This window comes from Mus caroli, unplaced genomic scaffold (genome assembly GCF_978045245.1).
Source record: "Mus caroli unplaced genomic scaffold, Mus_caroli_1 scaffold_4, whole genome shotgun sequence".
NCBI lineage: Eukaryota > Metazoa > Chordata > Mammalia > Rodentia > Muridae > Mus > Mus caroli.
In genome coordinates, this window is record NW_028227259.1 from 72283198 (window position 1) to 72308196 (window position 24999).

The 24999-nt window shown below is 37.1% G+C and overlaps 1 non-coding gene across 1 annotated transcript; it reads right to left on the reverse strand.

Annotated features, from left to right (window-relative positions):
* Positions 1-7902: 7902 nt before the first annotated feature.
* Positions 7903-8028, reverse strand: LOC115031236 (U6atac minor spliceosomal RNA). The gene has a single exon (XR_003836847.1). It is a non-coding gene; the product is annotated as a U6atac minor spliceosomal RNA (small nuclear RNA).
* Between the last annotated feature and the right edge of the window lie 16971 nt (positions 8029-24999).

Genomic DNA, 24999 nt, shown 5'->3' on the forward strand with positions numbered 1-24999 from the left:
TTGCTTAACACTTCATGTAATAATGTCATATTAATAATTTTTGGGCAAATAAATATACAGATACATGAAACAGAGAGTTACTCCCAGAATTAACAATTGATAAATAGAATAATGTATATACTTTACACCATTTCCTTCATGATATGTGTATTTTGAGCATTCTACAAATTTGCAGCAGATTTTCATAAGAACTTAATATCTTTATGTTGAGAGCTTTTACAAGATTTCTAATGTGTTCATTGACATTGACAGTTTCTTCTGTTTTCCTTCATATACAAGTCGTTAATCCAGTGCACATTTCTCCCCATATTCTTTCTGTAGAAGTGGGGAATCAAACCAAGTTCTTTCTGCTTGTTGGATAAGCACTGTCCAACCACAGAGCTATCATCTCCCAAGGTGAATTATTATGTGGTGTGGCAGAGACATATCCAAAGTAGTCTTTAGAATGCTGCTCTTCTTTCACTGTCTATTGTTTTATTGTCTCCAATGTGTTCTTTTGCAGTTCCAATTGACATGGGACAAGAGAAGACATTGCTCCACTGCTATACTATGGATTCTTATCGCTAAATGCATCCTAAAGATTGCCAAAAAGCTGACCAAAGACAGGCTTCTCATGTTGTTTATAAATGTTTACTTGCTTTATGTTGCTTTACTTTTTTTAATATGGTTGTAAAGGTAATGTAGAACATGAACTCTTCCCCACACATTTATGATTTATGCTGGCTTTCTCCCCTTATGTGAAGCTCCTGGAGTGACTTTTGGGCTTGACAAACTCTGTGAACTCATGGGGTGCTCTTCAGAGTGAATTACACTTTGAAAGATTCTAAACAACCGAATCCTCATTCATATCCTGACTATACTTTACAGTGTGGTTTATGCGTTTGAAAACTACTGGAGATGATAAAGACTTTACCCTACTTTTGACATTTCTGGGACTTCAGTAGAGTGTGTTCTTAAATGGATTTAGCTTTTGCATACTTTGTACATTCATAGGGCCTTTTGTTGTTGAGAATAATGTTTTGTTTTTAAAACTTCATTTACAACAAAGAGTGCTTTCCTATAATTCTTACTTTCATAGGACTTCCCCCATGTGATTTACGTTATACCTTTTAAGGAAACAGGAATAGTGAAGATTTAACCTTGTTCTTTACACTCACAGGGCTTGCCTTGACTTTGTAATATTTGGTGTATGTGAAAGGAAATAGGGTTAATGAGTGCTTTTACATTCTCTTCCCATTATGGAGTCTAATTTTGGTGTGCATTATCTCGTGCCCTAGGAACATTAAGAGGGAAACTAAGTCTTTCCCACATCTCTTACTTACAGGAAAAGGGATTTTTTAATACAAAAATCTTTTGTGATTTTTTTCATTTATTTTTATTTTTAAATTGAAAAAGTTATAATACTTCCCCTATCCTTTCCTTCTCCCCTGCCCCTTCTAGTTGACCTTCCTTAAACTCTTCTCAACACCCCATCCACTCTTAAGTTGGTAGGTTCTTTTCCTTTGATTATTATTGTTACATACATATAAGGGGCTTCATGCCGAGGAAAGGTCAGTTCTTCTTTTCCCAGAAATCATCAGTTACCTGTTTGTTTGTTTTGCTTCTTTGTTTGTTCCTCTAAGGGTGTAATCCCAGGGTATGTATGTACATTATGTATGTATGTATGTATGTATGTATGTATGTATGCATGCATCTATTTATCTGTGTGTGTTCTATATACTTTTAGGCCACTATAAAATAAAATATTTCCTTGAGGCTTTATCAAATAGCTGTGGTATTAATCGTGCTTATCCCTATTCTATATAGACCTTCTCCCCAGTTGGAGCCCCTCTCTGTTCTTTCATTTCCACTTTATAGCACAGGTATCATGCTCTTTCTCCCCCCCCCCCAACCCTACCTGCCACCAATTGTCCTTCTCTTGTACCTTTATATTTTCCTTTGTTTTCCGGTAGCTCCATGTGTGCTCACATATGAAGATTTGGAGCATGGGGCATGCAGTGTTTAATCTGTCCGAGTCTGGATTACCATATTTCAATTACAGATTTGAAAAGTACTGAAATAAAATGATTTACAATGTTTTCACACTCATATTCTTATTTCAATAAAAATTTGAAGCAATTACTTTATAGTAACTTTCTCATGAGTTTCAGAGTCACTTTTTAAACAATGTTTTACAAATGTAAAAATAGAAATGCATAGTCATTATTCATTATGTCTACCTTATTACCATGTATTTTATTCAGAATAACAGTGAAGTAACACTTCAATCTCACTTAAATAAATGAAGTTCAGATAAGTGAAATGAAATTAAATAATTCTATGAGACTGGGAGAAAGAGATTATATATTAGGAAGAAAACTAACATTCCTGATATCTTTAGCAGAGCAGTAGTGAATTTAAATTTTCAACAGTGTAGTACTCTCAAGTATAGAAAACAAGGCTATAGTTCTTGTAGCTAGAAATAATCAACTTTTTTTCTCTTAAACTAGCTCATTGTTACACACTCATTTGCTTATTCACTTATCCAACAGTATTTCGGATTTGCCATTAGTGTTAGGCATTGGTTTAGATTCTTAGGGATTCAGAAAAGCACAGGCCGACATAGAGTTTCATCTTCATGTAAATTTGATTCTAGGAAGAAAAAATAGACAATAATAAAATCATACAGCAGCATATAGTGAATAGACATAAACTCTGTCTATGGAAAAGTGGCTAAAGTGAACAACTTATGTTTCTTTTCTAAGAAAAATGTCCAGGGATGTTTTCAGGGAGTGCACGAAGCTGGAACCACAATTAAAAAGTAATTGTTTGAAGACAGCAAGAGATTACTTTGGTAGGTACTTATCCTAGATGGTGAAAACAAACCTTTAAAGTACATTGACTCTGAAAAGTCTGAGGGACCATGATTCCAGGTCATTTCCACAGAACTATGTGTTTATTTGTCATTTATTTTAATACCTAGAGGTTGGACTACAAACCTGTTTTGAGCATGCATGACACCCTGTAATCAAATGGTATGGCTTGAGAAAATCTTTACCACTTCAGTGTGTCAAAGTCTTCACTTTTCCATGCGAATTTTGAACAATTGTTTAATTATTCAGGGCAAAGTCTGCTTGGACTGAGAGTAACAAAATTCCATCAACAAGGGCCATGCAAACATTTTTCTCTCTCACAGTTCTGGGTGCTTAAAATTCCAAGACCAAGGTCCTGTGAGAACTGCTCTGGGGTGGTTGCCAAGTTACTCTCCCATATCTTGTGATTCCTTCTTCCCCTCAGGTAGGAAGTGTCTGTGCTCTCTCAGAACTCTTTTATAAGAGCACTCATTCCATTAATAAGGGAAGCTATGGAGATCTCATCACTTCCCAAACATCCTATCTCTAAGTACCATCCTACAGAAATTTAGAATTTAACAGTGTTGGCTTGGAAGTAAACATTCATTCCATTTATGGCCCTGATTTCAAAATGTCAGGTCATAATTCTGTGCACATAAGGTGCAGCACTGGGATATTTGAACTGATAGCAAATCATATACAGTGCCCACCAAAAAGCTGGCTATTCAATAAATATACATCAGAAACCATGTCTGTGTAGCATGCTTGTATCCATAATCCTTATTATTCTGATGTGTCACGTCTGAAATCAGTGAAATGTCTTTGACTCAAAGGAAATACATATTATGGAGAGAGAGAGGGAGGGGGAGAGTGGGAGAGAGAGAGAGAGAGAGAGAGAGAGAGAGAGAGAGAGAGAGAGAGAGAGAGAGAGAGAGAGAGAGAGACTGGTTCAAAGGATGCATTGTGACATGATAAACCATGCTGTCATTTCTTACTTATATTTCTAAATCATTCGGTCATTTTGTCAAGAATAATTCCAGTTGACCACAGAATATGTAAGACAGAAAAAGGAAAAGTTTCAAGATTCATATCAATAATTAATTCATACAATCAAATTGAATTATCTGTACATTTGGAGTACCTTTATTCTTTCTTTGTATAATACATTTGTTTTCTCCAGCCCTTGCTGGCATGGAAAAAATATTTTTCCTTATAGAAGCAAAGTATTTAAAGATTAGTAAAGGAAATATTATTGTCCATTCCCTGGGCACAAAGAATATTTTCTGAATTTCTGAGTATTTAAATAAAACAAAAATTACCGCCTTTTGTGGAAGGACTAATTTACCACTGAATGAATTTACCACATTAGACTGGACTTGAAATATGTTCCATCTTTTTACATGGAATAAGGACATTGTAATCTATGATGTTCACTCTTGAGAACTCTGCATCCAGATACCCATTCAAAAGTAAAAACAAAAGAAAACAAGTTGTAATTTTTTTTTATTCATTAACTAACACCTTGCTGCCTTGATTCCATCAGCTCTATAGTAAACTTTGACATCAGTAGTGTCCGTCAGACCCCTGACCTTGGTAGTAATAATATATTGCTATCTCAGATTTTTTGCTGTATGTACGAAATCTACAATCACATTGTCCATATACAAAACAAAATGCCATTGCTTAATTGTCATCATACTGAATCTAAGTATCAGTTTTCTAAAATGGATATCTTAGCAATAACAAGTCATATATGCAAAAACATAACTTGTGTTTCTGTTTATTTACAAATCTGACACCTTTCATCATTTTCCCAAGGTTTTACACATACAAATTATATATTTATTCTGTTAGTTTATATGGAAGTATTTCAAATACTCATAAATAGTAAGGTTTATTTAATTAAGGTTACAAATATTTGTCTCTAGCATGCAGGGTGCTATGGAGTTTTTCTGACTTTTTTAATTTTTATTTTTAGGTATTTTCTTCATTTACATTTCCAATGCTATCCCAAAAGTCCCCCAAGCCCTCTTCCCCCACTCTTCTCCCCCCCACTCCCACTTCTTGGCCCTGGCATACCCCTGTACTTAGGCATATAAAGTTTGCAAGACCAATGGGCCTCTCTTTCCACTGATGGCCGACTAGGCCATCTTCTGATACATATGCAGCTAGAGACACAAGCTCCGGGGGTACTGGTTAGTTCATATTCTTGGTCGACCTATAGGATTGCAGACACCTTTAGCTCCTTGGGTACATTCTCTAGCTCCTATGTTGGGGTCACTGTGTTCCATCCAATAGCTGACTGTGAGCATCCACTTCTGTGCTTGCTAGGCCCAAGAATAGCCTCACAAGAGACAGCTATATCTGGGTCCATTCAGCAAAGACTTGCTAGTGTATGCAATGGTGTCAGCGTTTGGAAGCTGATTATGGGATGGATCCCTGGGTATGGCATTCTCTAGATGGTCCATTCTTTCATCTCAGCTCCAAACTTTGTCTCTGTAAATCCTTCCATGGGTGTTTTGTTCCCAATTCTAAGATGGGGCAAAGTGTCCACACTATGGTCTTCATTCTTCTTGAGTTTCATGTGTTTTTACAAATTGTATCTTATATCTTGGGTATCCTAAGTTTCTGGGCTAATATCCACTTATCAGTGAGTACATATTGTGTGAGTTCTTTTGTGATTGGGTTACCTCACTCAGGATGATGACCTCCAGGTCCATCCATTTGCCTAGGAATTGATAAATTCATTCTTTTTAATAGCTGAGTAGTACTCCATTGTGTAAATGTACCACATTTTCTGTATCCATTTCTCTGTTGAGGGGCATCTGGGTTCTTTCCAGCTTCTGGCTATTATAAATAAGGCTGCTATGAACATAGTGGAGCATGTGTCCTTCTTACTGGTTGGGACATCTTCTGGGTATATGCCCAGGAGAGGTATTGCAAGATCCTCCAGTAGTACTATGTCCAATTTTCTGAGGAACCACCAGACTGATTTCCAGAGTGGTTGTACAAGTTTGCAATCCCACCAACAATGGAGGAGTGTTTCTCTTTCCCCACATCCTTGCCAGCATCTGCTGTCACCTGAATTTTTTTATCTTAGCCATTCTGACTGGTGTGAGGTGGAATCTCAGGGTTGTTTTGATTTGCATTTCTCTGATGATTAAGGATGCTGAACATTTTTTTAGGTGTTTCTCGGCCATTTCGTATTCCTCAGGTGAGAATTCTTTGTTTAGCCCTGATCCCCATTTTTTAATGGGGTTATTTGATTTTCTGAAGTCCACCATCTTGAGTTCTTTATATATATTGGATATTAGTCCCTTATCTGATTTAGGATAGGTAAAGATCCTTTCCCAATCTGTTGGTGGCCTTTTTGTCTTATTGACAGTGTCTTTTGCCTTACAGAAGCTTTGCAATTTTATGAGGTCCCATTTGTCGAATCTAGATCTTACAGCACAAGCCATTTCTGTTGTATTCAGAAAAATTTCCCCATTGCCCATATCTTCTAGGCTTTTCCACACTTTCTCCTCTATAAGTTTCACTGTCTCTGGTTTTATGTGGTTTAGGTATCAGAGTAATTGTGGCTTCATAGAATGAATTGGGTAGAGTACCTTCTGCTTCTATTTTGTGAAAGAGTTTGTGAAGAACTGGAATTAGATCTTCTTTGAAGGTCTGGTAGAACTCTGCACTAAACTCTTCTCGTCCTGGGCTTTTTTGGTTGGGAGACTATTAATGACTGCTTCTATTTCTTTAGGGGATATAGGACTGTTTAGATCATTAACCTGATCCTTATTTAACTTTGTTACCTGGTATCTGTCTAGAAATTTGTCCATTTCATCCAGGTTTTCCAGTTTAGGTGAGTATAGCCTTTTGTAGAAGGATTTGATGATCTTTTGGATTTCTTCAGGATCTGTTGTTATGTCTCCCTTTTCATTTCTGATTTTGTTAATTAGGATGCTATCCTGTGCCCTCTAGTGAGTCTGGCTAAGGGTTTATCTATCTTGTTGATTTTTCTCAAAGAATCAGCTCCTCATTTGGTTGATTCTTTGAATAGTTCTTCTTGTTTCCACTTGGTTGATTTCGCCCCTGAGTTTCATTATTTCATGTTGTCTACTCCTCTTGGGTGAATTCGCTTCCTTTTGTTCTAGAGCTTTTAGGTGTGTTGTCAAGCTACTAGTGTGTGCTATCTCTAGTTTCTTTTTGGGGGCACTCAGAGCTATGAGTTTTCCTCATAGAAATGCTTTCATTGTGTCTCATAAGTTTGGGTATGTTGTGGCTTCATTTTCATTAAACTCTAAAAAGTCTTCAATTTCTTTCTTTATTCCTTCCTTGACCAAGGTATCATTGAGAAGAGTGTTGATCAGTTTCCACGTGAATGTTGGCTTTCTATTATTTATGTTTATATTGAAGATCAGCCTTAGTCCATGGTGATCTGATTGGATGCATGGGGCAATTTCAATATTTTTGTATCTGTTGAGGCCTGTTTTGTGACCAATTATATGGTCAGTTTTGGAAAAGGTACCATGAGGTGCTGAAAAGAAGGTATATCCTTTTGTTTTAGGATAAAATGTTCTGTAGATATCTGTTAAATCCATTTGTTTCATAACTTCTGTTAGTTTCACTGTGTCCCTGTTTAGTTTCTGTTCCCATGATCTGTCCATTGATGAAAGTGGTGTGTTGAAGTCTCCCACTCTTATTGTATGAGGTGCAATGTGTGCTTTGAGCTTTACTAAAGTTTCTTTAATGAATGTGGCTGGCCTTGTATTTGGAGCATAGATATTCAGAATTGAGAGTTCCTCTTGGAAGATTTTACCTTTGATCAGTATGAAGTGTCCCTCCTTGTCTTTTTTGATAACTTTGGGTTGGAAGTCGATTTTATTAGATATTAGAATTGCTACTCCAGCTTTTTTCTTCAAACCATTTGCTTGGAAAATTGTTTTACAGCCTTTCATTCTGAGGTAGTGTGTCTTTATCCCTGAGATGGGTTTCCTGTAAGCAGCAAAATGGTGGGTCCTGTTTGTGTAGCCAGTCTATTAGTCTATGTTTTTTTTTATTGGGGAATTGAGTCCACTGATAAAAACAGTGGTTAGATGCCACTAAGTAGGTGGCAATTCCTTAACCATATTTGTGTTATTAGGCCCAAGGTCCTCTTCCATCCTTTTTAAGGGGAGTGTTAACCTTCTCTCCTTTCATACAACACAAGTTGTAGTGTTTTAATTAATTTATTATTTTGTGATGAGCAACACGATAAGGCTGAGGTTTGGACCCCAGATCTAGGTAATGGTTCATTAATTGTATGTTTCTTTGGTAAACACAAGTCAGATCAAGAGTAAATTGTCTGTCACTGGTGTTTTTTTTTCTGTCACAGAAGGTAGGATCACATGTGGCTTGCTCTATGCTAAGCACTTTTCCCATTCTTTATATATATATATATATATATATATATATATATATATATATATATATTGAATGACAAATATTTACTGTGTATATTTAAACTTGTGATTGTCTTATATGGGATAAGGACATAACAATAAACCAAAGGAACCAAATACGTATGCTTATGAAACTTCCAGTTTTGCTGTAAAGAAAAAAAGACATATGTTATCAGTATTTTTAAAAGAAGATTTTCATTAATTCTATTAGTTCAGAATATTCATTATTTTCTATATATGTGTTAGTTTCTATTCTGCTTAGATGGGTCATGTATAGTTGGAATGAAAAAAAAATCCTTCCAACAAAGGAGCTTCCAACGGATAGGGCTTTGGTTTGTCTAGAATTTCATACTTTATGAATTTGAGATACAGTTTCATCTATGTTGGCATGACATTTCTCCCATACCTTGTATCTACACACCTTTTAAACTATTTATTAACACTGTTTTAAGGCTGTACAATTTCTAAATATATCTTATTTTATCTATTACTCCATTGAAAATGCCTTTAAGTTGAAAAATTAAAGGTTTCATTATGGCAGAACCTTCAAAAACATCAAGGTAGATATTTCCCTCCTCTGGTTTCTCTGGATAATTCTGTCTCTTTAGAGTTGTTATCTTTAGAACTTTGGGTTTCATCACTTTATACATTTCCTTTAAATAACTATGAATTTTACACACAAAATGTATATGTATATACTAAATTTTAGGTATTTTATTTCATAGTATTTTCTACCAGTGGATAGAAAGATATCTTCATTTATTAATATTTTCTTATATTCTAACAAATATTTTTGTGTATTTTTACAGTTTCATACACATACACACAAAAAAACACACATGACCTATCATGATTATAATCCCTTAATCATTCTTCTGAGATCACTAGGTAAATTTATATATTTTCATGTTTATCCTCACATAACATTTTTCTTCTATTATAAAGATGAAAAATGGAAGAAGTCATTATAAAACTTAGTAATTTTATACTTCTCTGATAGGAATTTTAAGGTAAATTGATTTTTTTCACTAAAGAATATATCTTGTTTATTAGGTTCATAGAAAACATGAAACAGAAAAATTGACTATATTTGAAAATTAATTTTTAAGTAGGCACCTACACGCCACACTTTTTAGTAAAGTAATTTTCATTGTAATTTCCTTCTCAAGGTTTTTTGTTGTTGTTGATTTTTTACTTTTTACTTGAACTTGTTAAACTCGAAAATGTTGCATGTTATAATTAACTTTTTTTATGAAATGTGTATAGGCATCCAATTGCCTCAAAATATTTCTTAAAATGTCAATAGTGACACCTTTGTCAGCAGATAAGTGAACCTGATCTAGATTCTAGAGGACAGGACCTAGAAATGTAACTAGGGCATTTGGCTATGACATCAGTGCTCCAATCATTACAGGAATTGTGTCTTTAATTAAATTTGCACTCTGGTGCCAATTCAAAACTTTGCTTCTCACACAAAGTCCATTATAAAGCCAAAACCATTTTCAGGCTTCAGTGAATTGTAAGTGAAGACAAAAGGTCACCATATCAATGCAAAGTTTTTATTCAATAAATGTGTTATTCAGCTCTGTTAACTCTTTCAGTTATTGGCAACACTAAAATATTAATATAATTACAATAGATATGAAGAGGACTACAACTTTTTTATATTACTTAATTTCATTGCAGGTACAGAACAGTAATGTTTAGGTAGTGATAAGGATAATATCCCTAGGGAAAGACAATTTAGTCTTCAGGAATAAAATACTACTCACACAGAGTGGGAATGAACTTGGATTTTGAAGCACCTAGCAATGATAAACTTTTTTTTTTGATTTTTAATATTTTTATTACATATTTTCCTCAATTACATTTCCAATGCTATCCCAAAAGTCCCCCATAGCGCCCCCCCACTTCCCTACCCACCCATTCCCATTCTTTTGGCCCTGGCATTCCCCTATATTGGGGCATATAAAGTTTGCAAGTCCAATGGGCCTCTCTTTCCAATGATGGCCGACTAGGCCATCTTTCGATATATATGCAGCTAGAGACAAGAGCTCCGGGGTTCTGGTTAGTACATCATGACTTGAGCATTATATAATATACATGTGGATCAAAATATCACATCCCATCGCATAATTATATGTTCATTAAAAGTCATATAATAAGGAAGTATCTCATTGGGTAGAGCACTTGTTACATAACCCAGATAAACTGAGTTCAAATCCTCAGCCCTACATAGAAACTGACTGGCTGTATACATGTGTCAATACAACCACTGGGACAGAGATAGGTGGAGCCCAGGAGCTCATGAATTAGCCATCTTCACTGAAAATACGGGCTTTCAGGTTCAGTAAGAGCAGATTTCTCAAAACTTAAGATGGAAAGAACTAGAAGAGGCAACTGAAGATAATCATCTGTTCTCCACATGCACAGTCACATGCTTCTGTGGACACACATGGACATACATCACACACAACATAACACATACACAAAACACACACATACACAAATAGGTTAATTGAAATCAAATACATTTGTTCTAAGGTTTCAACACATCAGCATTTTATGTTTATGGCATTTATTTATCAATATTGATTTTATTTATTTAATTTATGAACTTAGACTTATCTTGCCATTTTGAATTTACATTTATGGGATAAATTCTTTGTAGTTTTAAAATAATTTCTATTTAGAAATTCAAAAGTCCTGAGGCTTTTAGAGAAGATGAAGTAAATTGAATAATAACATCCTTATTTCTTTGATAATGAAACATAGTGCATAAAAGGCTGAAGATCTTACCCATCATAAAACTGCTACCAAGGTTGCCATTTTAGTACAGTTCTGAACACAGCTGTAGGTCAACCACTGAACAATGAAATCCAGAAAGTCAAGTCCTTTTTAGAACTCCTTTCTGATGGAGGAAGCTACTAAAATTGAGTCAATGCAGTGCATTTTCTTTCAAAAATATTCAAATTTTTTTCATGCTAGAATTGTGAGCTCCTTTAATTGCAAGCTTTCAATGTGAGTAGAATTTGTAGAAAACTTTTGTTAAAAAGATAGATCTATTTTGTTAAAAGGAGACATTTTATTTCATTCTTAAATGTGGTTAAATTCAATATTTGGATATTATGGTAATCCAGTTTTATTAAATGGCTTTATGGCTAATCTTTCACTTATAAGTGGTTTTGAGATTTTCCTATATAAGTAATATATTTACATTGTTTTCTTTTTGTCTCCCATTTTGTTATCCTTGTCTCCCCAATTCACTCTCTAATTAATGAATTCTATTTTTTTTCATTATTATTGCTACATATAAAAATATTCATATATTTATTTATATTTGATCATTTATAACATGTTTAATTATATGTATTTGTCTATGGTTCATGTCTATCTGTGTACATGCAATTATATATACATATATATGTTATAAATATATATTTATAAATATATGTTTGTAAGTACAACTACCTGAGTCCCTCTAGTGTTGCTCATTATGTATGTGTGCTCAAAGCACTAGGGATGCGATAACCTATCAGGGAGTTGTTTGACTGACCCTTAGTTTGGGAGTGTAGACTAGATTAGATAAGCAGTTTGTTTCAATTTACTTCCATATCTAGTGGCTAAAATATGTGAGGTTTATATTCTTAGCTAATAATTGGGAACAAAATATTTGCTTGTGGGGGTGGCATAAAAAGCCAAAACTTGCATCTGAAATCATTCAACAAATACTATACAGAGTTTCATCTTTCCACTGAAAGGACAGGTGTTTGGTGTTTTAATCTCTTCAAAGCAATTAGATTTATATCATTTCAAACGCACAGTTGCTTGTAAGATATTCACAAAATGTAAGTAAAAGTTCATACTCGTCTGTTGTCTTAATCCTTCCTTCCTGTACATAAACATCACCTTGGCTTTCCTATTTCTCTGTATTCGATTCAAACAGATGCATACACCAGAGGGCATGTGCTCAATGGGGATCATCATGCCCGTCTCACAGCCCCGTTTTGGAGGGTAACAGTGCAGTTGAGCATCAGTGCTGCCTGTATGGGGATGTGAGCTGAGACATTTTAGGGAATGACTACCACAACCAAAAGGAGCGGCAGCTGCTCTTAGCTCGATTCAGCAGGAGCCATGAATAAATTACACACTGTGGGAGCCTATTTGTGAACTAAAATTTCCAAAGTTCCTGCTTTTACTTTATGCTCCATTTCTCTGAGCTGCTCTTTTGTTTTTCATTTTTTTTCTTCAAAGGTAGCAATGCTGTCTTTGCTACAATGTAATTAATTTTTAAAAAGTTAACAGCATAGAGAACCTCAAGAGTTGCCTCAAAGACACCCAAGGCCAAGGCTTCAGGACAAAGGGGATTCATTTGCCTGGAAAGGACAGGGGACAGAGAATAAGACACAAAGTCAGCAAATAAAGAAAAGGGGAGAAGGGGACTGGAAGAAGGGAGAGGGGAGGGAAGGGGTAAGGGAGGAGGGTAAGGAGTATTTCACTGGAGATGACAAAGGATTACCTCTGGATAGACATGAGAAAGATGTTTCCCATAGGTTAAAGGCAGTTCATAATGGTAGAATGGGGAATCCTGTATTAGGGTTATGACATTAAATTTTAATTGGGCGTGTTAATTAGGTGAGTCAAAAGAGGCCTTTGATTGCTGATATTCAATAGTTTGATAGCTGGACCTTTGTAGTCAGCCTTAAAAGGAGGAATTGGTCAAATAAGGGAATAGACCTTGGTGATTAACTTTAGGCACGTAATCTAATGGTTTTTAGCAAGGCAGAGGAAATCAGAGAGAAGGGCAAGGCTTGCCAGTGCCATGTTTGCCAGGTCTGAGCTGGTTAGAGTCCCTCAAGCAATACTTGGATATGCTTTTAAATGAGGTAAATGTATTTTCCACAGAGGGCAATTGAATTCTTATACAATTTTGTGCCTGCAAGTATGAAGTGGCTTTAATGTGGGAACTAATTGTCTAGTCTGGGCCCAGAGCATTGTTCCTGACACACAGTCTATAATTTTGAAAAAAATAAATTACATGTTATAGGGTAATGGGACAATTTTATTGGTTGCATATTTTGTGTGCATACTGAAGAAGACAGAGAGATTTTTCTACTTTTTTATTTGCATACTTTATAAAGAATAAGAATATCATCCCTAATTTTTTTATTTACCAGCGATGTTGCTTGCAGACAGATTCTTGGTTGGAGGCAAGAACCCATGCCCACTTTTCCTTCTCAAAACCGTGAAACCCCTTCTTTTCTCAGTCTGCACATGACTTTCACTTGCTACTGTATTCACTATGGGTTCACATGTGCATCAGTTCTGTAGTGTCTGGAGGTCACTGTTTCCTTGGAGTCATCTCTTGCCTCTGGCTCTTACAGTCTTTCTGACTGCTCTTCAGCACAGAGCCCTGAGCCTTGAGAGGACAGATTCATTTTCTCTAGTGTAATGTCACTAGGTGTATCAACCACACTTTAATGTGATGGTCAATACCTAGAGGTAGTTGATAACAAAAGAAAATGAGCCCAGTGGGGTGTGTGTGTGTGTGTGTGTGTGTGTGTGTGTGTGTGTGTGTGTGTGTGTGTGTCTGTCTGTCTGTCTGTCTGTCTGTCTGTCTGTCAGTATAGTCTCATCTTCTTTGTTTGAGCAATTTTTGGCGTTTTTTTTTCTTGTACATACACATGCTTATACATTCTTGGGGATTAGGGAAAAGAATCAAGAGTTTTGTCTCCATAACTCCAAGCTACTCTCATCCTTGCCCAGGGCAGCATTCATTTTCCTGTGGGCATCAGTCAGTGAAAGGATGCTTAATGAATGGAAGCAATGAGAATAAGAGATGATGTGCCTGCTCTAAGCAGGACTTCTATATTACTACTTCTACCATCATGGCTTGGGAAACAACATTGTAAAGGAGGTAGAGTGAGTCTAAGAGCTAAAGAAAGGGATGAATATCTAAGAACATTGTCTTCTCCACATGGCATACTATTGCATTCATGAACTCTCCAGCACTGGTCAGCTGTACAGGGCATGAACAAGATCAGCTACTAAAACCTAGAATAGATGGGCTAGATCTCCAGATGACAGCCTTACTCAGGAACTAATGGGGCTTAATAGTTACTTGGAAGTTTCTCATGCTCCAAAGCATGCCCATGTTATATATGGGCAGCATTAACTAGATATATTGGGCTGTCAAACAAATATGAACTTGGGAAGGGGCAGTTTGGATGACATGGGGAGAACTGGAATAGGTCAAGGAGTTAGACCAGTCCAGGTGATCCAATACTTTTCCCAGCATCTGTAAGCACTCCCACACACATCACATCTCTCTCTATTCTCTCTCTCTCTCTCTCTCTCTCTCTCTCTCTCTCTCTCTCTCTCTCTCACACACACACACACACACACACACACACACACAGAGAGAGAGAGAGAGAGACTGAAGAATAAAATATAATTTAAAAATATGAACCAAAAACACTAAAAGGAGACATCTTTCCATCTACACAAACTTAAGTGCCCTAGTGACGTGCAGAGACAAGTCACTTTCCTACAGTTAAGTCTTTGCTCCAGAGTACAAGTTTCCCTTCCTCACTCATAGAAGAGGAATCCCTGCATTGTTGCACAGAACTTTCTTTGAATTGAAATCTTTCCTGGAGGGATGCTTACTAAGACTCTGGTTGTGAATAAAACTTGAAAGTTTCATGAAGTAAAAACCTAATACATCTCAGGAAGTTTCAATAACCCAGAGGTTTCCTACAGCCCTCTCTCTAAGGTTATATTGTTGTTACAGCTGCTGGGAAGAGGAGCCTATGACTTGTCCAGGCAATCACAGGCCATTAAGCGTGTCCTTTTTTGGAGTTAGCACCCATGCTGTGGTGGACTTCTTAGTGATGTTGTTTGGTTTGAACCATCTGTGCTTCTTTCTATAAGTAACTGCAACAGACTCACTGGTCCAGTAAGGTAGAGTTACACGAAATCATTAATTTGGTCATTGGTGATGCTCTCTCTGGGATGAATACTTGTTTGCTCATATCTCCTCAGGTACCATTCATTATATAACAGATTGTTTTGCCCTGCCTCTTCTACTTATTATCGTGAGGATTTCAAATTCAGTTCCACATCACTTGCTATGACTGTCTGTGTCTCTCCCTCAGAATTCCCAAGCTCACCTTCCGGTTTCTGTTTTGGTTTCCTTGAGGCTTCTCATTTTATAACTGATTAATACAGGTGGAGCGGTTTCCAGGCTCTCTTTACACCTAAGCCCCTGTCCTTTTGACTATATTTTACTGCCTTCTGGAATGGAAATTGATATACTAATTTGGTTGGTTCAAGTTTGTAAGCTGACTCTCCCACCTCAGTGTGAATATGCTACTGAAGTATGGACCACACACTGTAACTATGCACTTTCATAGATGTAACTTAATGGGTAGAATTAAAAAAAACAGCTACCCTTCCTTCTTCCTTTAGTTTACTTGTGTGTGTGTGTGTGAATCTTAGTCATTTGTTGATGAAGACAGTGTGATGATACTGACATTAGCACTATGTCTAATATTTATTAGATATTGTTGGTTGTATACCTTTTGAAGTATTTTACATGATATAACATATCACTCTCTCACACTTTGGCTATGAGATGGATATGATTATCATTCCCATTTCAAAATGATTAAAGGAAGCACAAATTAAGTGACCTGTTCCCAAAACTGCATGTTGAAAGTAAACTCAGCTCCTCCTTTTTGGTACTGCAATCCTTACCTCTGTGTTGTTACTAAGATTGTGATGAGAATTCAAGACTTGGTATAGGAAGGGAGGGATATTAAAGTGATGAATGGAAAAGTCATTATTTAGCTGTCACAGTTCTCAAGACGAAAATAAATGTTTAAACTTAATTTTAAACAGAATGCTACCATAAATATATTGGGTGATATGTCATTCTCATTTTGCTGCTATTTCTTGATATTGATATTTTCAGAAAGTTTTATGGGTGGAATTCAGAGTGCCATGGTCTTATTGACAAGTACACTCATTTTCTCTCCTTGAATAACAACGAATAAAAAAATGCATTATTGCTGTTACCATACACAACACTAGATATAACTTTTAAGTGTAAACCTAGTTTATATTAACCTTTAACAGTTTCCATTTACTGGAAGAAATGAATAGTTTTATTTGTTATCTTTAACTTTGAAATATTTGGGAAACCAATATGGTTTAAGGGCCAAAGCAAATAAGTACACTTTCCCAGCAATTGGTCCTATGAAGAAGCAAAGGAGACAAAAGTGTCAGTATTTTGACAATTCTTTGTCATTTGCCTTTGGTCTGAGATATTTGTTGTTTGTGGGGGAATAATGAAGAAAAATACTTTACTTGTGAAAAATTCTGCAGAGATACTAATACTTTAAAATAATTATATAAACTTGTTCTTACACTATACTTTGTGGGCTCACAATTGAGTTGTTTATATTACTTATATTACCAAATTTATTTTTTTTTGTCTGGAAATTAGGATCTTATCTATATAATTGGAGGAGGAGATAGTATGTTAAAAAATATGGGCAACATGGTGAATTTATCCAAGGATTGTATAAATTGTTGGAAACATTTAGAGATATAAAAACAGTATTCTTTCAGTGTTGTGAAGAAATGAGAAAGAAAAAGAATGGGATGTTTATCTCTTAACTTATTATTTAGCATATTACCTCAGTTGGAATCATGGTTAAAGTGAGAAGTATTGAAGAGGTCTAGAACATGAGATCATTCATAGATACCCTATAGATGCTAATTGACATAGCCACGAGTATCTAGCGCATGATACTACAGGATGCTTGGAGTGATTTTTGGCAAGTAATACCAATGTTAGAAGTTGGAAATCCTGCAATAAATAGCACCTGGGCACTAGAGAGACAGAACCAGCAAATGGTGTATTTTTTTCTAAGTTTGGCTTTCTTTTTAAATCAAACTCTCATTCTTTTTTGTTGAGTACTAAATGGGTTGACTGTATAACATGTGGCTACTTCATTCCTCCTTAGAATAGGGAACAAAATACCCATGGAAGGAGTTACAGAGACAAAGTTTGGAGCTGAGACGAAAGGATGGACCATCCAGAGACTACCTGACCCGGGATTCATCCCATAATCAGCCACCAAACCCAGACACTATTGTATATACCAGCAAGATTTTGATGAAAGGACCCTGATATAGGTGTCTCATGTGAGGCTATGCCAGTGCCTGGCAAATACAGAAATGGATGCTCACAGCCATGTATTGGATGGAACACAGGGCCCCCAATGGAGGAGCTAGAGAAAGTACCCAAGGAGCTAAAGGGGGCTGCAACCCTATAGGTGGAACAACAATATGAACTAACCAATACCCCCCCCCCAGAGCTCCTGTCTCTAAGCTGCATATGTAGCAGAAGATGGCCTAGTTGGCCATCATTGGGAAGAGAGGCCCCTTGGTCTTGCAAAGTTTATATGTCCCAGTAGAGGGGAACGCCAGGGCCAAGAAGTGGGAGTGGGTGGGTAGGGGAGCAGGGTGGAGGGAGGGTATAGGGGACTTTCGGGATAGCATTTGAAATGTAAATGAAGAAATTTTCTAATAAAAAATTGAAAAAAAAAAGAAATGCAAAAAAAGAAAGTCATTTATAAATTTTTATTGATTTTGAAAGTATTAATGATAAGCTATTGGATTTTTTACTTGATTAGGGAGGATTATTTGTGATATATGCTGTCTGATAACAGATAATATGGATAAATGGAAAGATTCAATGATTTTAGGAAAAAATAAAAGCAAATTTCAAGTATTTTATACAATAATTGAGAGTTTATCTTTTTGGGAATATAAAATTTTAGTAATTTCTTGCCACAGAGTAAAACTATGTAAGTGGTATGTTAAATGTTCCACTAAATGATATTGGAAATAGAAGGTTTCAAGAACAATATAAAAGATTGAATCAGCATGGGAATAAAATATGACATCCTAGCTACATATTTTAAACTATCAAATGTGAGTTCTGGCATGTCATTTGTTTTTCTATTCATAATTGCATGCTTCGAAATCTGAGAATTACCCAGTACATACCAGATATCAAAAAGGGGGGTGGTAAATGAAAGAATTTTCTATTGATTTAATACTGTAAAATCTCTTCTATACGATCTTTGTGATGGTATTAGAGATGATCTAATTACAGAAGAGTTTTTCTCCCAAGACTAACACTTAGCAGTGTACATGGCTAAGGTTGACCAATTTCTGTCTCATATCAATTAAAGCTTTCATGGGTTTTTACTCAAATGCAGTCATTAATGAGCAGATGCCCAGGGCAGTGATAATTATGATGATAATACTCTGCCCTTACACCATCTCTCTTATGCATGGAAACCTAGATGCTTTACTACAGCAATTATCATAGCACTTATGGGAGATAGGAATATATAATTAATTCCATTTACCTCTAAAAATATAAAGAGAGAGAGATTAAACAACTACCCTAGAAAGATTTATTATCCCTGCTACTTATCATTAAAATTGTCAGACCACAATTTGATTGTTTGAAGATAATTAATAACTGAAATTTGGTAAGTTTTTGATTGAGAAGGAGAACCAATAGGACATATAGATGAAAAAATATGTAGATAGTAATAAATATACAAAAGATATGCAACGAGATGTACTGCATCACACAGCAATAGAGGAAGAATCCCCAGAGACTGCTTTGTGAAGCCACAGGCCCATATAGGTTCATGTGAAATGCCAGGGCAACTCAGGACAGAGACCCAGAGAAGCTGTTGGTGATATCTGTTTTACTCTAGTAAGGGTGCCAGTGTCTGAAAAAAGATAATGATTCAGATCAAGCAAGGAGAACAGATCTTTATAGCCTCCTTTTATGCTCACCTGATCCTTCAGAGAATCAGGTGAGACCATCAGTATTTGTGATGGTTGTCTTCTCTTCTCTTCTGCCAAGTAGTTCTTCCAATAACTGCCTTCTGGAAACACCATCTAGTCTCCCAGAAGTAACATCTTTCCAGCTATCTGGTTATCTTTTACTTTACTTCACAGGATCTAGGGCCTTTCCTCCCATTGATGACTGACTAGGCCATCCTCATCTACGAATACAACTAGAGCCACATGTCCCACCATGTTTTCTTTGATTGGTGGTTTAGTTCCAAGGAGCTCTGGGGGTACTGGTTAGTTCATATTGATGGTCCTCCTATGGGGCTTCAGAACTCTTCAGCTTCTTGGGTAATTTCTCTAGCTTCTTCACTGGGGACCTTGTGCTCTGTCCAATGGATGATTGTGAGCATCCACTTCTATATTTACCAGGCACTGGCAAAGGCCCTCAGAAGACAGCCATATCAGGCTCCTGTCAGCAGGCTCTTGCTGGCATCTGCCATAGTGTAGGGGTTGATGGTTGTTTATGGGATGGATCCCCAAGTGGGACAGTATCTGAATGGTCATTCCTTCAGTCTCTGCTCTGAATTTTGTCTCCCTAACTCTTTCCATGGGTATTTTGTTCCCCCTTCTGAGGATTCTGAGCTTCTGGACTAATATCCACTTATCAGTGAGTGCATATCTAGTGACTTCTTTTGTGATTGGGTTACCTCATTCAGTCTGATATCCCCCAGATCCATCCATTTGTGTAAGAATTTCATAAACTCATTGTTTTTAATAGCTGAGTAGTACTCCATTGTGTAAATGCACCACATTTTCTGTATCCATTCTTCTGTTGAGGGACATCTGGGTTCTTTCCAGCTTCTGGCTATTATAAATAAGGCTGCTATGAACATAGTGGAGCATGTGTCCTTATTACATGTTGTAGCATCTTCTGGGTATATGCCCAGGAGTGGTATTGCTGGATCTTCCAGTAGAATTATGTCCAATTTTCTGAGGAACTGTTGCGCCCACCTCGGCCGGCAAGGAAGACACAACATGGTCGGATTCTTCTCAACAGAATTTATTGCAGGAATGCCTCCAAGCTGCTATGGGGACCCTAGGAACCCAGGGAGGACTCCTTATATACACCCCATCACTGGGGAGGGCTGTGTGTCCTCCTGGGATTGGTCAGCCTGTCGACACTTCATTAGCATGCATCCACTCAGGAGGGGTTGGCACCAAGTGGTGACTAGTGCAGGCACAGTAAGGTTGTTTATGGCCACAGTGTACCGGAAACTGGCGCCATCTTTTAGGTGTCAGCTGCCTACAAGGAACCACCAAACTGATTTCCAGAGTGGTTGTACCAGCTTGCATTCCCACCAGCAATGGAGGAGTGTTTCTCTTTCTCCACATCCTCGCCAGCATCTGCTGTCACCTAAGTTTATGATCTTAACCATTCTGACTGGTGTGAGGTAGAATCTCAGGGTTGTTTTGATTTACATTTCCCTGATGATTAAGGATGTTGAACATTTTTTTAGGTGGTTCTCAGCCATTTGGTAGCTGAAATTTTGCAATGGTTAAACCATGAATTTGTCTGCTATCTTTGGTGCAGAAATGAGATGGAAGAAAGGTTCATACATTCTGAGATTTATCTACCCATCCACTCCTGAAGATCTAGTTCAAATACATTTACAAATTGTTTCCTCCCCACAGATTAAGATGGTTGAACTCTCTTAACTCTTTGGATTGCACAAATGCAGAAATATGGTATTCAGCTCTCCATATGAAATATTGGTATTATTTATTTTTCTGTTTTCAATGCTCTTCTTTCATTCCTTGCTTGTACAATAAATCCACATTAGATATTAAGATCTATCTTGATGTCTTTCAACTGAATTTTTTAAAATTGTCTGTGTATGGGTATTTGGCCAGAATGTCTATCTGTGTATCAAATACATCCTTAATGCCAGTGACAGTCAGAAGAGAAAATCAGATTCTTTGGAACTAGAGTTACAGACAGTTGTGAGACATCATGTGGGTACTGAGACACAAACCCAGGTCCACTGGAAAAACAGCCAGGGCACTTAATCATTGAGCCATCTCTCTACCTCATTGCCTGTTTTGTTGTTGTTGTTGTTGGTGGTGGTGGTGGTATTTGTTTGTTTGTTTGTTTTAAAAAACATCTTAGTTACATTGCTTCAACAAGTAAGCTTACATTTGACTGGATCTTGTTTTGTGTATGTAGAAACATCACTACTTTTATAGTATATACATCCATGTATATTTGTATGTATCAGTTTGGGGGCTTTAAACTACCTTTTTTTTTCCTTTTGTTAAGTGACAAAATACAATTACTCATAGATAGTTTTCTTTTGTGTGGGTGGTGGTGTGCATGTTTATGTGTGGAAATATTGTGTATGTGTCTATATATGTATGTACATGTGGATGCATGTGAAAGCCTGATGGTCATATAAAAATCAATCCCCGTTTTTTTCTATATAATTCACAGGGGCAGAATCTCACAGTTAACCTCAGCATTCGGTCATATGACTGCCTTGATTAGTTAGCTTACTCTGGTGATCTTTCTCTTTCTTCAAAGGATGGAATGACAAGCAGACCTCATGACCACCAAGCATTTTTGTGGGCTCTGCGAATCTGAACCAAGACTCATATTCACGTAAAACACACATTTTACACATTCATGTATTTAACCACTGAACCAGCAATCCAGCCCTACAAATATTTTTGACAGAGTAACATAAAACCCCAATGGGACACTTACAAAGCATACCTTTAATAGTCATTTTTAATAAAAGTGTTAAGGGTAGAATGCTTTCAATGATGGTTCATTGAGCTCAAATAATTTTATTAAAATGAGTTTCTCTTTTTTTCCCCTTTTTTTGCTCAACTCTTATGGTGTATTATACAGTGTATGGACTTTACCAATGATCTATTTATAATCACAAGATGTTGGAAACTACTTAACGTAAAACCGTTCAGTTTAAGTTCATTGTAGGCAACTTTATCCCAATATCCCAGCATACTTGAAACCACAGTATACATTTCATTGAGCAGTATTGGCTAACTGGTTACATCATATCAAGCCTTCTTTCCAGGACATAATATGTGGTGTCAGCCTGGAAAAACTAAGGTGTATCCTTGCAGTACGGTTGGGATGGCTCTGTATCCAGTCCATTGCATGATTGTAATATGCTTCAGGAATGTGTACTTACTTATCATCTCCAGGATTTTGTATATGATTATAAAGCTTTCACACACATCAGTAGTGATGCTAGCTTTCAGCCCAACCCAGGATCAGATATATGATGCAGAATCTAGTCTTATTCAGTATCTTCCAACTTAAACTGGTCATAGCGGTGATCCTACAATCCTAGCACTTATTAAACTGAGGCAGGAGGATCTTAAGTATAAGACCTATTGGGACTTCAGAGTGCAATTTTTTTCAAAGAACACTTCAAAACAAAGTTAAAAAGTGATTTCCAGTTCCTCCTTCAATGCAGGACTGAAGCATTCAGGATAACCTGGTCATCCTTCCTCCTAAGCTCCATATGGTCTGTGGGCTATATTGTGGGCATTGTGAGCTTTTGGGCTAATATCCACTTATCAGCGAGTATATATTATGTGTGTTCTTTTGTGTCTGGGTTAGCTTACTCAGGATGATATATTCTAGTTCTATCCATTTGCCTAAGAATTTCATGTAGCCATTGTTCTTAACTGCTGAGTAGTACTCCATTGTGTGAATGTACCATATTTTCTGTATGCATTTCTCTGTTGAGGGACATGTGGGTTGTTTCCAGCTTCTGGCTATTATAAGTAGGCTGCTATAAACATAGTGGAGCATGTGTCCTTGTTATATGTTGGAGCATATTTTGGGTATATGCCCGGGAGTGGTACAGCTGGGTCTTCAGGTAGAACTGCTTACAATTTTCTGCGGAACCACCAGATTAATTTCCAAAGTGGTTGAACCAGCTTGCAATCCCACTAGAAATGGAGGAGTGTTCCTCTTTCTCCACATTTTGGCCAGCATCTGCTCTCATCTGAATTTTTATCTTAGATATTCTGATTAGTGTAAGGTGTAATCTCAGGGTTATTTTGATTTGCATTTCTCATGACTAAGGATGTTCAACATTTCTTCAAGTGCTTCTCAGCCACTTAAGATTCCTCAGTTAAGAATTTTGTTTAGTTCTGTATCACATTTTTAATAGAGTTATTTGATTCTCTGGAGTTTAACTTCTTGAGTACTTTGTATATATTGGATATTAGCCCTCTATGGGATGTAGGGTTGGTAAAGATCTTTTCCCAATCTGTGGGTTGATGTTTTGTCCTATTGACCATGATTCAGTGTATCTGTTTTGATGTGGAGGTCCTAGATCCACTTGGACTTGGACTTTGTACAAAGAAATGAGAATGTATTAATTTGCATTCTACCACCAGTTGAGCCAGCACCATTTGTTGAAGATGCTGTCTTTTTTCCAATGGATGGTTTTAGCTTTTTTGTCAAAGATCAAGTGACCATAGGTTTGTGGGTTCATTGAGGGAGGTGAAGGAAAGGGGGACATGAGAGGGAGAGAGGAGGGGGAGGAAGTATGGGGTGAGGAGTATCAGATACTGTAGGAGATGGGAGAGAGGTACAGAAGGTCAGGAAATTGAATAAAAATGTGTAGCAGTGGGGTTTGAGGAGCTAGTGGTAGCCACTGGAGGGTCCCAGACACCAGGGAAGCGAGAGGCTCTTAGGACCTAACAGGGATGACTTTAGTCAAAATGCACAGTGAAGTGGAGATAGAACCTACAGAGACTATCTCTAGCAGATATGCATGGCCCTCAGTTGAGGGATGAGACAACCAACTTATATCAAAATTTTTAATCCAGAAATGTTTTGGTTCAAAGGAAAGACAGGGTCAAAAAATGGAGCAGAGGCTAAAGGAAGGGCCATCTGTGAACTGCCCTAGAAGGGAATCCATCATGTTTGCAGACAATAAAATCAAACACTGTCGCTGTTGCCAAGAGGTGCTTGCCATCAGGAACCTGGTGTGGCTGTTCCTTGGGAGGTTCTACCAACAACTGACCAACGCAGATGTAGATGCTTGGACCTAACTAACCATCAGACTGAAATCAGGCACCCTGATGGAGTCCTGGTGATTGGAAGAGCTGACTGGGATTACAACCACATAGAAAGAACAATGTCAGCTGGCCAGACGACCCAGTGCTTCCAGGGACTAGACCACCAACCAAGGAGTGTACAGGTAGGAATCCATGGCTACAGATACATATGTAGCAGAGGATAGCCTTGTCTGACATCAATGGGAGGGGAGGCCTTTGGTCTTGTGGAGGTTTGATGCTCCAGTTTAAGGGGATGCTGGAGTAGTGGGGCAGAAGACGGTGGATGGATGGGAGAGTACCCAGAAAGGCAAAGAGGAAGGGAGAGAGGACAGATATGAGATGAGGGGTTTGTGGAGGGATAACCTGGAAAGGGGATATCATTTGAGATGTAAACAAATGGAATGATAAGAAAAAGTGATTTCCTAGTGAGTGAAAAGTTCCCATTTTATCAATGTCCACCTGTTTCTGAGCTATAAATGTAGAATGATAGTAGGAAGGTATATATTTAGCATATAAGTCAGGGAGGCTGCTGAAGGATTTACAAGGAAGTTTGCCAATAACAGGTAGTAAAGTGACTCAGGCCCCCTTGGGCTGTATAACCCAGTACTGATTCTGTGACTCACCACAGAACTATTTGAAATCTAGCTCTTTTGTGTGTGCATGAAACTGAATTTTAGTTATGTTTTCATCAGTAACAATGGAAAGAATAATTGATGGCATTCTTTTGTTTTTGAGATTGTAGTTTCTTA